Source organism: Bombus vosnesenskii, unplaced genomic scaffold (genome assembly GCF_011952255.1).
Source record: "Bombus vosnesenskii isolate JDL3184/JDL3185 unplaced genomic scaffold, Bvos_JDL3184-5_v1.1 scf7180000016272, whole genome shotgun sequence".
In the NCBI taxonomy this organism is placed as follows: Eukaryota; Metazoa; Arthropoda; class Insecta; order Hymenoptera; family Apidae; genus Bombus; species Bombus vosnesenskii.
The window spans coordinates 41165-56830 of record NW_022884341.1 but is presented as its reverse complement, the minus strand read 5'-3'; the positions used below and the strand labels follow the sequence as shown (position 1 = coordinate 56830).

Genomic DNA, 15666 nt, shown 5'->3' with positions numbered 1-15666 from the left:
CCAAAAGAATTCCCCGTCGCTCTATCCCATTTAATACCTTGAAAAATCAACGCTCAACGAACTTTGCGTTTCATCGATCGAATAACAAAGATAAAAAGGAGAAAAGGAAAGAAGAAAAAAGAAAATAAGGAATCGAAAGCAGCGACGACACGCTTTATCCGGATGCTTTCGGGTCGTTTTGAGAGAAACGGCCACGGTGTAGCGGTGTAGCGGCGTAGCGGCGCAGCAGCCGCGCATTTTCAGGGTTCAGAGAGAAGCGGGGCTGTACTTTTAGCCACGAGATGGACGTCCAAATAGAAGTGTGCATATCGAAAATTTGTCACGTCGCGAATGCGCGCGCACTGCAATTCACGAAGTAAATGGGAGTTTTATGCAAACAGGCTTCCAGTTCTCCGGCAAGTGCCATCCTCCATTTCTTCGAGCCACCGACGCTCTTTGTTAACCGCTCGCGCACGGCCCACTTCTGTCACGGGTACGACTAACACACACGATCCCTCTAGACTCTAAACCACCTGAGCGACATTCTTATCTATGAAGAACCCAAGGAGAGCTAGAAGAACGGACCATTTATCTCTCATCCTTTATCTTACGCGAATGGTAAACTCTTATTAATCTTTCAGGGAAAGATTCTTTGTACCTTCGCGCGAGAGACATCTTCTTCTCGTTTTTCTTTTGTGGCAATGGAACTTTCAATCATCGTAGTAAGGTTATTTACGTTAATAGGATATTTCAATCCAACTGAGCTATTCGCGTTGTAATTCGCCAAATTCAGTTATGCACAATTTTTAAGCAATCTAGGTTTGAGAATAGGCTATTTAACTCGTTACCAGTGACGTGATAAACAGTGAAATTTGAAAATTTGAAAATTTGAAATAATTTTCATTTATAACAAATTATAGAACCCATACTTTCAACACGACATTTTATCGCAATTCTCAAAATCGTTCCCTTTCGTACAAAATCATCTGCCCCGCCCCATTTCAGTATATCTGGAACGAAAGAGGAAGCAACCATTTTCCACCGACTACCTTTGGCCCTTCCACATGGAGACCGGCTGGAAATTTCAAACTGTGTGTGTCTCGGTCGAAAGGGAGGTTGGACTTCCTCAACCCTCATCCTCTCTCCTCTTTTTTCTTTTCTCTCCGTTGAATATTCCGGAGGTTGAATATTCACACGCGTGTTTTCGTATCCCGATTCGCTCGATGTACTTTCTCCTCGCACGGAACTTCCACCACCTATACACCTCATTCTCTACCCATCCATCCACCTTCCTTTTTTCCTGTTTGCGTCTGTCTCGCTGGCTTTAAATAAAAAGGGAGTATCTTCCCGTTTTCCCCGTTTAGAGTATCGACCAAGCGTAGGTGCAGTTCGCAACCACTCGGGATATTTACCCGAAGCTTTCACGATTCCAGCTGCCTCCGATATTCGCGCCTATCCCGCCCTTTCAATTTGGATACATCGATTTTCTTTCCCCCTCCCTTCTCCAAAAGCTCGAAAACCCTTTCTTCCTTAATAACGAAATCTTCGACGAAAATTCGCCGCAAATTTTATTTAGAGAAGGAAAACGGTGCGGTTTACACTCTTTTAGAGGTCCGTGAAGTGGTCGGGACAAACGAAGAAAAACGGTATAAATGATAAAACCTTTCGTTTAGGGGAACTATGAACAAAGTTGTACTCTAACAGAGAAATTTGTGTGTTTTCAGCACGTTCATTGCGCACGACGCATTGCGTCTGATTTGACGTGGTACGGTATCCACTTGAATTTTTCTTTAAAAACGTTGGTAAATCGGTCGCGATACTTAATGACTTCAAAGTTCTTTACGGCCAAAAGATTACTTTGACGTGCGTTGAGAAAGGGTCCGGTGTAATTCGGACCGATGTATGCGAACCATAGAATAGCTGTATTTTCGCGTAGAATCCCTTGGTTAAATTGCCAACTAATTTCGAACAGATCTAGACAGCGCGATTTTGGGTGGGAGAAATCTCGGGCTGTGCCGAGATTCAAGCGATTCGTCGGGACACGGGATAGATTAGAGCGATACCGCGTGAAAAATTTGTCGAAATAGTTCGAAATAACTGTTCCATGTTCCACCTTTCGTTTTTCAAGAACTAGAAAGACTAAAATTTAATTATTGGAAAAAAGAACGAAATAAAAATCCAGTACTTGTAATTGCGAGTGAATCTTCCGTGTTTACAAAACGAACGATGTGCTGCGCATTCTTGAACACATTATAGCAGAGTAGATATAAGAAACGTGTATTTAACCTCAACCTATTAAGGATCAGCGTTGCGTTCATTCTACGATATAACTTTTTCCTACACAATTCAGGTTATCAAGTTCTGTTTTTTAACGTCGTCTGAAATTATATTCGGACTATATATTTTATACATTTGTAATTATTTAGATCATTGTAATCATTTGGATTATCGTACTGTGGTACACGTACTGTGGTTTAACGAAGCAATATGTAAATTACTTCACTTACGTTTTCCAATAATGTTACGTTTACACAACTTTTACGTATCATTCGTGTACTTGGTCCTTAATGGGTTAAGTACAAGTTCACCCTCCGATTCGACGTCCATTATTTTCTTAGTTTCCTTCCAGGAATTTCCGAACAATTTCCTTCGTTGTCTGTATCACGAAAAGATAGGTCGCCAGATGTTCTTTCCCAAGCTGTACAAGAGAGACGCAGATAGAGAGGTGGGGAAAAAGATTTCTCGCGAAAAGCAATCTCGATTGCTCGCGTGTATCTTCGAGGCCGACTACGGAAACGTTCGATCCGCTATCGTCTGTGTATACATTTATGTTCACATATGTGTGTATGTAGAACGTGCGCGCATTAGTAGTTTCCTGGGCAATCACGGGCCGGAAGTTACCCGCAAAATTATTAGTCCGAAAACCGGATACACAGGCTCGATATATGCGATAGAACATCGCGTCGCATCGCGTCGCGTCGCATCGTGGCGAACGGATACTCGGCAACTACAAGGGGCAGAGTTCAACAAGTTTTGCAAAACCAGACGAAAAAATCGTGGATTATGATGGAATTTCAAATTGGCTCGATCGAAGCGAGGAGTAGCGAATTTTCATGTCACATTGGACACTGAGTAATTTAATATCCAGAAAATATTAGTTCAAATCTCTGGATATCGCGCGATTAGATATGGGTATTACAATCTTAGACGGAAGTGTTGATTAGAAAAGATCGATAATTTAATGCACACGATTTATAAAGTCAATTAAGGTAAAAAGCTCGCGATGGAATTTTGTATTTGATCGAAAGAATTGAAAGGTGAAATATTGGATTTGTCACTTCGACATTCTTCCGGATGTTTCAGAATGGTAGATAAGGCAGTAATCAGAATAGTACACTTGGTAAACGCGATAAATTTCATGCTAAACCTGTTTATTTCCAATTTTGTAAATATGCTATTTAACCACTCGAAACGAGGTGATTATTAATTCAAACACAAGATAAATATCAAGACTACTATACATAACGTATTATAATAATCCCTATAGAAGCGCTTCAAAGTTGAACTACTCGTGAATTTACAGGTATCCAGACCTGCAGAGTCGAAGAATAGTTTTACTTCTCTCTAAATGAGGAATCCCTTAGTAAGTTGAAAAGAGGGAACCCCTGTTCGTTACAATAATCGCGTAGCATCATCCTGTCCGTCCTTTTTAACTATTCTCCGTTGTTCCTTGGTCGAATTAGTTTCCTTCAGAAGATAGTTGGGAGCAAGCGAAAGCATTGTTGTCTCGCAAAGCATTGTTTCCGGCGATTCTGACGTTTACGCCCCTCTACAACACAATTGCAACGATTTCACCGAGTGAGAAAGGGGCAAAGAACAAATAATTTCGCATTTCCTACGCTATCGCAATCGTATTGCTTTTTCTCGGTTCAGCGTCGCTCCAGCTTTTAGAAAACTTCTTCTAGAAAAGTTCTCTTAACGTTTTTACGGAAAAACATCCCCTTTCGTACAATCTCGTGCTTGTCGGTCAAATTCTTCAGAGATCAAGACGCGTGTCTCTGATCTGCCCCTCGTTGAAATATCAACGATTCTTGATACATGTCGTCTTTATCGTCGTAAAAAATATGTCGTAAAAATCGAACAAGATTCGAAATTGTTACTATCATTAAAACTTGTATTCGTGCTACATACTAATTTTTTATCACGCGTAGATATATTTTCGATAAATAACGATATAATCATGCAACAGTTGTATGATATTAAACTGCTAATGCATAACTCATATAACAAGTATGATACCTATATTCATAAAAAATTTCTATCAAGTGTTCAAATACTTTCGGAAATCATAGGTACTTTCGTTTTACTTGCTTACATCGACTGCTCCATTCGTTTAATAAAATTCATGTGTTTCCGTCAGTTTGAGACAGATCTTCGATCACCTACTATCGGTTGTCGTAATAGCGTAACAAAGATTTCGATATAACTTTTTGAAATTCAACAAAATGTTACAATTAATAAGAGGGACGATTGCCGCCTCGTCATCGTCGCTTTATTTTACAACTTTTATGTTTAACCCCTGTAGAGCGTCGACGGAAGAACGTCTACGGAAGTAGCATTTTCTATTCGAAGCGCAGGGCATGCGAAATAGTCGGCATCGAATTTTCAATGGAGCCCTGACGAAAGATCGTTTGAGGATTAGCAGCCGCTTTCATGGCTGAAATGCGCAGAATTAAATATTCCTTAGACTCGCTGGTTTTACCTCTCAGCGTCGGAGAATCTGTATATTGCATAAAGTAAATCGGGTTTTCCGTGATTTGATATTCTTGAGGCTTGTTCCCGGTTCTGTATCCTGTAGACCTGGATAGACCGTCTGAAATCATAATGCCTGCACCGAATAGCTAACAAGCTCTATTAGAATCACTGACAAAACTGTTCTAGTTACGTGTAATAATATACTATACCTAACGTTTGAAATCTCTGTGAGATCGTACTCTATTAAACCATCGTTAAATTGTTTGTCTGTTTTCTTCCGATATGTTGAAAAGAATATGAATTAATTCGAACGAACGGAGGAAATAAAAGAAATCTGTTGCTCGAGAAACTAAATGAACAGCCCGTCTCGTTCGCCGCCAGAAATTAGCTAATTCGCTCACGTACCGTGAATAATTGGTGTGCGTAAAGCAGAACGCTTTCAAGTCGTTGCTCGATAAACATCAGACAGGTGTCTGTTGCATATAAAGTCTGGCTCGAGCTCGGTTCGCGATTATTGAACCACTAGATCGTTAACAGCTTCGAAATTAGTGACGCACCATGTGTGCGTCATCTGAGGGAATTCTTTATCGGTAATCGTTATCAGTCAGTTATAAAAACAGTTGGAGGTATAAGATCGCGCAGAAAAAGTGTAGCAGAGAAATTAAAAATTGTGTAAAATTGAAAAGTGGTTAACGACTGTAAGATAGAGTGAAAAGTGAATCATCGATATGTCGGTTTCTGAAGATTGTCTTTTAGCTAGAGATCGGCCTAGGGTGGGTTAAATGGCAGTTCGTGTCGACTCGACCGCTCGAAATCGTATGTACACGTTCGATTTACGGCAGAATTCCATTTATCTGAATCCATCGAGGGATTCAGATAGTCAGGGGATTCAAACAGTTCGTATAATTGGAATTCATATAATAGAAGTTTCACTGACTCCCCATGATTGCAATTTTTCGAAAGAGTTCACTTTTGGATAAGTGGATTTCGATCAGTTGGAGTTTATTTAATCGGACGCTAATTAAAATTTTGTTGAAATAAATAAAGTTTGTATAATAAAAATTCTGTTATATAGTAGAACTCTGCATTGAGATAAGTGGAGTCAATGAGCAGGAATTAGTTTAACCGAGCAGTATCTGATATTTCGTTCCAATAAATGGAGTTCAGATAAATGGAGTTTCACTGCGTGTTTCTCCGGACGAAAAGCATCATTTTCTTCGTAAAGCAGCCGGCCCTCAAGTTCGACGGCCGTACCTTTCGCGCACCCTGTACAGATCCACGGTAGCCGATTCCAAATATAAACTTTCCGGTCTTCCTCTCCCAGTCGTTGATTAAAGGGTATTACTTACTCGGTAGTCGTACAAGCTCGAAAAGTCGACCCGTTTTCTTTGAGCGTGAAGCGAGAACCGGTAAAGTGCTGTTCCTCTGTTTCTTCGCCAACCTTTCCACGCCACACCTCTCTTTTTCTCCGTTCCTCTTTCTTCCTCTGATTTCTTCTCTACCTTTTTTCTCTACTTCTCCTGTATTGCCCGGTCGCTACGTCTGATTCACTCTGCCTCTCCCTCTTTTGTACCTTCAACTTGCCAGGAAGATTCGAGTTTCCGCGATACGGTCCAGCACCTTCACCTTTCTCTCTCTTCCCTTTTCTCTCTTCCCCCTGTCGTTCTGTTTCTCTCACTCTATCCCCCCTCAGCTCCACCCCAACCCTCCTCTTTTTCTCATATCACACTCACTATTTCTCCTCATCCTCGTTTTCGCTTTTAGTTCCGCCACCCTCGCTCTCTGCACTCGGCAACCCTTCCCGCCTTTAATACAGCAACCTCCTCCTTCTCTAGGCCACCGACGTTGAACCACCCCCGACAACGTCCTCTTCAAAACTCGCTACACGCGCAACACTTTACCAAATGAGTTCTAATTTATGCCACGTTCCTTGTCGCTCCCTCCCCACCTGCCTCTTGTCTTTCCCTCTCTTTCTATCCATTCCGCGTCCTTTTTCTCGTTCTGTTTCACATTCGTCTTCCTCTGTCTCACCCCTTTTTTCTTTGAAGTACCCGAAGCTCTCTGCTACTCCTCGACTTTTCGTTCCTTCCACTCGTCGACGAAGGCGCCGCTGCTGTTCATTTAGAGACTCACCCCCGTTTACGATGTCGCGTCGCCAGTATATTGTTTCGCCAACGTTTAACCTCGGCTCTTCGTACGCGCGCGTTTATGAATCGCGTTGTCATCCACGCGATTCGACGTCGTTCGTCCATTGGACGGCACAGAGTCCGTTACCGGAACAACCACCCTCTTCTTTGTTTCCACTCGCTGTCTCCTTCATTACAGTCGCTCTTTCGCCCTTTTGGTCACTCTATCTCCCATCGCCTATTTGTACGTTCGTGGTATTTGGATTTCGTTATCCCGTTTAATTCGAGCGTTTAACCGCTTGATGGTGCTCTTTCGGCTTGAGGGATGTCGCTACGCCTTCTGGTGCACGTATTTTTGGAACACGAACAAGTTGGACGCGTGTGCCGGGAGATGATTTCACCGAGCGGACTCGGAAGAGAATGCAGATGGATTCTACCGCTAATTTCACGTTTTCTTAATCCCTGGTGGATTGAGTCGTCGACGAGAAGAAATAGTGGCCTGTTCAGATCGGATATAACAAGCGCGTGAGGAAACTGATCTGGAAACGGTAGAACTATGATCGCACCGACTTCTAATTGGAAGGCTTTCGCGACGCTACAGCAACGGGATTCTATCGTAAAGCGGACCAAAGACTTTCGATCGACGCTAGATGGAGCGAAGTTTCCGGATTAGCCGATCCAATTCCCCAATCGCTCTGTAACTCGCGAATCGATATCGAATCCGCTGCCTGGATTCTGTATAACGCGGTTAAGATTCGTCGCGGTTATTTCAATCTCGAGACCCCGATGGTGCCAGGCTTTCCCAGGCATCGGTTAAAAAAAGAAGGGAGCGAAACGTCGTTTCTCGGACGCGATATTAAAGCCCAGCGACGATGCCGTGATGGTACGGTAATCGAACTACAGAACGTACCAAGATAGTCAGTGCATGAATTGCGATGGTTGTCTGTAACGTGGTCCAGAATCCGAGCAATTGCTAGAATGTCGATTAATCCAGCATCGAATGTGGTAACGGTGTTTAGCGGACGAAACTGGAAAGGCTGTATCCGCGAGGAGACGGATCTTCTCGTCGCGTCTGTGGTCTGTTTGCCTTACGATAGCGAATCAATAGCACCGCTTACCGCCCCTCAGCTTCGCTCTCGTTATTTGTGCAATCGAGTCTTCGACTTGTGGTGACCTTATCTTCCGTAATAATCGTCTCGAGCGACGTGCTGCTCGTCTACCAGCTCTCTGTATCTCTAGCTCCGTTTCTCCACCGTTTCGCCATTCGTAGGAACGTCGGGATTGTTTCTCCGTTCAGCAACCTCCAGTTCCTAGCGAGCGATACCTCCGTTTTCAGGGTCGCCCTCGAGAATTTTGTTCGCTCGTCGCCTTCTGACACACATTTCCCCACGGTTATCGCGTGTCTGCGAGCAATAAAAACAAATCAATATCACCCTCCTCTTCCTTTCCTTCCTCCCCCCCTCTCTCTCTCTCTCTATGTATCTATCTATCTATCTATCTATCTCTCTACCGACGTTACTGCCTGAGGATACTTATTTCACCCCCTTTTGTGGGCGCCGAGATTACTTTTCTCTTCCCAATTGTGCCTCCACCACTAGGACCTATCCCTTTATCTCCCTTCGGTTCCGGAAACTTTCCACTCTTCTCGATGTTCCTCTTAGCTTCCTTCTTTCCCCCTTCTCGATCACAGCATCCTGTTCGCCTTCCTGAAAACGATTCCCTTTCTTCGCCAGTATCCTCTTTATTGCCGGCCTTGTTACTATTTTATCAGTCGGTCTCTGCGTCATCGGGACAAGGTCTCTGTCTTTCTTACTGTCTCTCCTTCTTTGTCTCTTCTTGCCTGCCTCTCGATCTCGAAACTCGACATGCAGTTTCATTCTTTTCTTCCTTTTTCTTTCATTATTACGAGTATTATTATCATTGTTGTTGTTATTATCCGTATCGGCGAATCCCAGTAAATTTTTCTTATTATCCTTGGTAAGAGCTCGTTAGAAGGCTGATCAATCAGCACGACATTCGATGAAAGACTGTAACGAAAAGCCCGCGTTTCATCGTCGAGGGGTACTTACGATCGTTCGCCATCCGATGCTAGTTTAGACGCCAAGTATACGTAATCACCACATCGAATGCTCTTTTCACGACTAACCGATGATTTTAGCAGATAGATGATGGCAACGACTATCAAAGTTAGTTTACATTTGATTTTCATGGCACACGAAATGATTTCGGGCTGTCGAATTCTCCAAACCTAACATTCGTGCCTCGATTCATCTAGAAATCGTGCAATTTTCCAAATTCGGCTATGGGGATGGGTATTTAAAATGGTATTCGAGAAGATGGTACATGAAAGAAAAGCTCACATTATGTTATGCAACAGTTATTGTTTCTTTGAAGTCGAAAAATAGTTTGGACACACCTTAACTGCACTTGAAAAGATATTTCAAATTAAGTAAATAACTGATTCATACCAGTTAAGTGACGTTAAGTTGCTTGAATTTAGATAACATAGCTTATCTAAACGAGGCTTGAGAGATAACTCTTTGTTATTTATGTTTCCTGATCTTTTTCTAGCATGGAAAGATCAAGATTATTTAGAAACATTTAACGCATTTGTTACGCTAATAAAATTGTATTCTTCCATCGTGTAGAATGATAAAACTGACGAATTTTAAGAAAATAACATTTCGCAACACAACAGGCTACAGAAATAGTAAAATCGGAAATTCTTGTAGGCAAAATTCAGACAAATCTTATGCAGACGTCGTATAATACGTTTGTTAATTAAGATGCAGTTGCCTAATATAATGTTAGAGGAATTATGAACAAATATAGTACTGCAAGAGTGATACACCGAGATATCCCTATTTTTCGATATAAATACTAATAATACTGACTCGTTATTGTGATATTATCGAAATTGTTGTGAATTTCCCGAAGTGGCGGTTGAGAAAAGTAGGCGATACGTGGTGTATGGTGATAGATCTACGAAATTCTCACCAATGAATTCCAGGCTGATCGTTTTGACCGGCCCGACAATTCACGAGTTAATTCCATTGAGAATATACGTAACATAACCCGAAGTGGAAAGGTAGAAAGATTATCTATCCGACCAATAACATGAATCTTTTTGCCGGGCCCCTCTTTTCCGTTTCAGTCTAGGAAAAAGCTTCAGAGAATCGACTCCGGTGGCTCGATTCGAGGAGCAATCACCGCTCACGCCTACCCTCAAAGGATCTCTGTGCCGAGCGCAGGCGAAAAGAAAAAGTTTAAACTTACGACCCGAGGGGTGAGTCACGTAGAATTCCAGCATGGAACGGTCAGACGTGTAACGAGCGAAAGAGAGGAGAGAAAAAAAAAGAGAAGAAAAGAGGAAGAGGAAATCCATAGCGGTTGTTCACGGGTTTTTTAGTGCGGGTTAGCGTTATCGTGCCCCGTCTGAAAACTCTTTAGATGGACGCTTAAAAGCTTCGGGTACGAAAATTGCCGGCTGACCTAAATAACGATCTCTCTATTTCATTCATTGCGCGGCGCGGAAAAAGCGCTGGCGACACGCAGTCGACAACGACGCCCGACGCGACGTTCGCCACCGCTGCCGCGTCGGTTTCCCTCTCTGTTCGGAAATAATTAGCCCCGGACCGCCGCCGCGTGCAAATATGATGCGTATCGAATCGATAATTCCTTCCCAGTGAGAGGAGCACGACGTGTTTACCACCCCTGCATCGTAGCCAAATTCAGATGCCAAGGAAATCAGCCGGAAGGGGTTGAATCTTCGACGATCCCGCGATCAATGGCCGCTTCGCTCGATCGGCACGGTCAAACGTTGCTTCTTCCTATTCGAATTGCCTCCGAAGCGATTACCGATCTATATCGAAAAATCAAAGACACGATCGTCGATCGATCAGCCTCGCGATTCTTCGTGGATCCTTAGGTATCGCCCGTTTTCCTACGAGTCGTGTCGAACAAAGTCACGCCTAATACCTTGGAAATGAAAGAACAGCGCGACGGAAAGAGAGATAGGTAGAAGGAGAGAGAATGCTAAAGGTTCCCGTTAATCGCGCGCGTCCGATGGTTTATGTCTAACTTAGAGATTTAGGTAGACCAAGGTTATCCGAGGCGGGTGGCAAGGATCGGCCTCGGTGCGACATGCAGCCGCGAGAAAAGTGGCAACGATCGAATATCTTGTCCTTGACGGACCTTGTAAGCCTTTTTTCATCCGACGCTTGGATCCCTTGCTACTTACCACCTTTCGGATGATCCTCAGATATCCAGGGCTTTTCCTCGACCAGGCGGAGGGAAACTGTTCGGTGATTAACTACCAGCTACTGCCGATCTGTTCACGCGAGAATACGTTCCCTACTTGCAGTAGCAGAACCACTTGTACCCCGAGATCGATTCGCGAACCACCCCTTGCACGTGTAGCAGAGACTCGATTCACCATCAACGATTCGAAAATCCCTCGACTTTTGCTTACCCCCGACAGAAAGATCACAAATCTCGAGAAATCAAGCACGAATTCCTTACTTTATCTCGAACCACGCGGTGACGCGTCTCGAACAAACGAAACCAGGACGATCCCACTAACTCGACCGCTCAACGACGAATTATACCAGCTGATATTAGGCGTGGAGGTCAGGATACTAGTCCAGAAGGGTGCATCCGAGATTCGAACGATCCGTACACATCGTGGTCGTGCCCTAGATTCGATCAACCCGGTCTGAAACCGATCTTTCGTTCGCCTCTTATCTCATCCGTTCCGCGAATCGGTAATCGAGGTGTTAAAAGGGTTCTCGAGGGGGTTGTTTGGCAACATGACGGGTAAACGTGAAGCGACTACGCGTCGTGGTTGCCGCCACAGCACGACTGGCCGGCCGGCCGAACTACCCTCACTGCTTTCGCCCCGTATCTCCTGCCTGCTTTTCCTCTTTCACTGGTGCGCGCGCTCTCTCTTCCCTTCTCTGTCTCTACTACCCTCACCACCACCGTGCACCCCTCTTTCCCCCATTCGACGATCCATCGAGCTGCTATATATGCGTTTCGTTTCGTCCTTTTCCAACTCGATATTCCATCGCCTTCTCGCATCCCCGAATTTCCCGTGACTTTTCGATTTTCCGCGTGACGTTACGTTGCTTGCAGTTTCAAACGTTTCCGTCGTGGTCACTTGGAACGTATTAAAGGTAATTTGCGTAGAAATTGGCGTCGTTCCTATGTTAAAGTCGTTTTACAGATTAGAATCGTTCGTTTTCAATGTTTCAAGGTTTACGAAGTCAAATTTAACTCTTGGACATTGCTACATCGTTTTTTGTAACGTTTTGCGTTGTGCGAGTTTTCTTTTGACATCATCTTTCGGTAATGATGTCGTAGCGATGTTATTAGCAACCATCTTTTCTACCTCGCATTTAATATCGAATTGCATTTATTTGACTCCAGCGATTTCTAAAATAAAAATGAAATTGTATTAAGATGAAATTCCTTTCTAACAATAATTTTCAAGGGTTAACACGTTTTACGACACCCAATAATATAAGTTTATCCTTTTATGTAAATTCCCTCGATAATAACGCAAATCCATTGTAAACCTTTCAAATCGACTTACAGGAGAAGTCGAACCAAAGATGCGACACGATGCGTAAGAAAGAAAAGAAACGCGAGTTCACCTTGCAAACACCTCTTGGTCGTACACATAAGCCCCCGCACTACCGATAATAATTAATTCAGCAAATTGAACACTCATCACAGCAGACGTGCCGTGTTTGAACACCGTGTTAACTCGCCGCTGTAACAATATTACAACAATCATCGCATCGGTGATGACGAGTGCGTCACGTGCGCCTGCAAATTATAGTAACACAGCGTAATTCACGAGACACGATGGATTCTCGTCTGGAACGAGCAAACAGCCCGGATCGATCGCGATCGCGTGTACTGTCTCAAAAATACAGACGTCCTCGAGACGTCTTTGGACGCTGCGCCGCCCAGCGCCAATGGAAAATTTAAAAAAAAAAATCGTTAGCTTTTAAGATCGTAAAAAGCTACGAATAAAACGTTGTGTATTTTATTTCTAAAACGGAGCTCGATCGGCCCACGAAAGGGTTACACCGAGTTATTTTTACGCTCGACGCGTTTCTTCGTGGCACAGAAGGAAGAAGGAGTAGTGGTCTTTCAGAAATTCTCAGTTCGTGCATCAGTAACAAACATTGCTCGGTGTAAATTTTCTCGCGTGCTCGATCGAACGACGAGTAGCGTCTCTTCGGGTGCACTCGCGGTCGGAAGTCGAGAGGATCGAATCGTACGATGGTTGAACCGAAATGGCCATCGTCGATCAAGGAACATTAGTTACATCTGGACGCAACTATGAGGAATTACGATCGAATTATCAAAAAACCTGTCAACAATTTTCAATATAATCGTCCGTTTTTCCGCAACAATGACGTTTTCAGCGAATGACTTCCCACAGAAACGATGAAAGCAACAAACGCTCTAATCTGTCTCGGAACGGCACTCGATCTTGTTTGCAGGTTTTTCTAAGATGGATGAACACAAAAGAAGCTATATACGATTCTGTCCTTGGTTGGTGCCTTCCGGGCAGTTTGCACACGCGATAGCTTAAACAGCGCCTTACACGTGACATGTCGAGAAAAGCGTCGCGTCGCCTGCAGGATTTATTCTGTAGCCAGGATAAACTGCGTTGGAAATAATACCTTAAACGCGGTGCAGCTTTCACGATGGCACGTCAAAAAGTTTGACAACGGCGGCACGATGCATTAATTAAAATGAAATCCTCGGTCTGGCACGGCCAGCTCGGCTCCTCTAATTCGCCGGATATTCCGGTCCAGCTCCTTCAACGTCCGCCCGGGATTCGAACAATCTCCTTAAACGATGCGGAAATTAGCAATGAAATTATTATTAGACACGTAGAGAGAGAGAGAGAGAAAGCACTCGTAGAATCAGTGGAATATTCTAAGAGAGATGAAATGGCAGGTTTTTCGTGGAAAAATATCGGGATAAGATTAGATACGTTGGATTGAAAAATTTTAGTAACGTAGTTGCTAATAGAACATTACTAACATTTTATTGGAACATTACTGATAACGTTGCTATGGAACGTTACTAATAATTATCAGATTACTCTATCAAAATGGATAAAATCTTAATATCATAAAGTAAGATACGATTATTTAGTCAGTTATAACATCTTAGATGTTTTAACACGTTTAACATTTATACTTTAATATCTTTCATATTTATGAGAATATATCGAATTAAATATATTTCATTTACCCGCATTTTCCTCTACCTTAACCGTTTCATAGACAATAAAAATTAACCATGGGAGTAATAATGATTATTTCCATTAATTAATTAATTAATGATGATAACCTTCTAATACTCTACTATCTACTGATCACAAATATTTTACCCATTTTTATGAAGTAATCTGATAACACTTTCTTCATATGGGTAAGCATCTACATCTAGTCTCTCCAATCGATATTAGATTTTCATCCTTGCAGAACGAACTCGCATAGCCGAAGTTTCGTTTCGGCCGCCTCGTTTCCGCAAACTTTGCCAATCTTTCACGGTCTCTTTACGCGAGAGCGGTTTTTCACCGAGCGAATACCCATGAACAGCTGCGCCAGGTTATTAATCAATCGTTCCCCTGACTCGACGAATTTCACCAGTTTGTTTTAACTTAGCGTGCACTAATTCGTACACATTGGTGGCCCCCATTCCACGTAATCGCAGGGGTCATGTATTTCGCGAACGATTTATTTTCTTTCCGGTTGCCTTTCCCCTTATTCCACGCGGCCATTCGCTAGCCAGCCATTTCACTATTTTACCTAGAATAATGAAACTCCAGATTAATCCTATCAGTCAGAGTTTCGAGCGGCATTTCGAAGCAACGTGTTCTTCAACTGGTTCGATGTTTGCGTCCAATATGAAACATAAACAATGTTATTGTTCTCGAGTCTCCTAAGAAGATAAAAAACAATCTTTTTGGTGGAAAAATATATATTGTGTGATGAATACGATATTAAATATTGTGAGTATTAGAATAATTTATTTTATCTTCTAAACTAAATAAGAGTAAAAAGTTGAAACAAAAGTAAAATTTAAGCTCCAACTTTAGTGTGATTGAAAAAAATGAAAGTGACAGAAACTCCCGATTTGCCATTTGTTCTACGTTTAAGTGTTGAACAACATAAACGCCAAAATCAACAAATATACATTCTCTGTTTACCAGAAAAATCTCCACTTCCGTTTGGCACTTTCGTCATTTACTATTGCAACTCCTGAATTAGCAGTTCGATGGAGATCCACCTATCGAACGGCAGAGACTTTCAATTAGCGACACAGTATCGACTCGTTACCAAAATCGGAAGTGGAGTCGATTTATCGATTCCGTCAAGCTAATATCGCGCAAAACTATTCCGCGTCTCACATCCTACGTGCCCGTTGCATGTTTACACGCTCGCCGTTCGGACAGAAATATAGCTCAACTAATGAGTCTCTCTGTTCCCAAAGAGAGTTGCCGTTGTTGCGACAGCGATCTCCGTTGGTGAGCGTTCAATTCTACATCCCCAATCCTGTCTATTTCGGGTATCGATTTCGAATGACCTTTGCTTCATCGATCCTCGATTCGATCGGCGCATTACAAGATGGCGGATCGATTGCCAGTGAATATGACTCCTTCATCACACTCTTCATCCGTCAATCAAACCACAATCTGATCAAAAAGGATCTTAAGGGAGAGAAGCGTTAAGAACTCGCCGTTAATGTCCTTATTTAAGCCGTACACCGTGATTAC

The 15666-nt window shown here is 42.9% G+C and overlaps 1 protein-coding gene across 3 annotated transcripts in view; it reads right to left on the bottom strand.

Moving 5' to 3' along the window:
- Window positions 1-11335, bottom strand: part of LOC117242252 (metabotropic glutamate receptor) — a 33289-nt gene extending 21954 nt beyond the window's left edge. For 2 of the 3 annotated variants that reach the window (XM_033508771.1, XM_033508776.1), the window contains exon 1: window positions 11101-11335. The gene's annotated coding sequence lies outside the window, so the exon portion shown is untranslated. Of the gene's footprint in view, window positions 1-6083; window positions 7657-11100 lie in introns of those variants that run through there. The other variant, XM_033508774.1, reaches the window with a different exon arrangement.
- Window positions 11336-15666: the final 4331 nt, after the last annotated feature.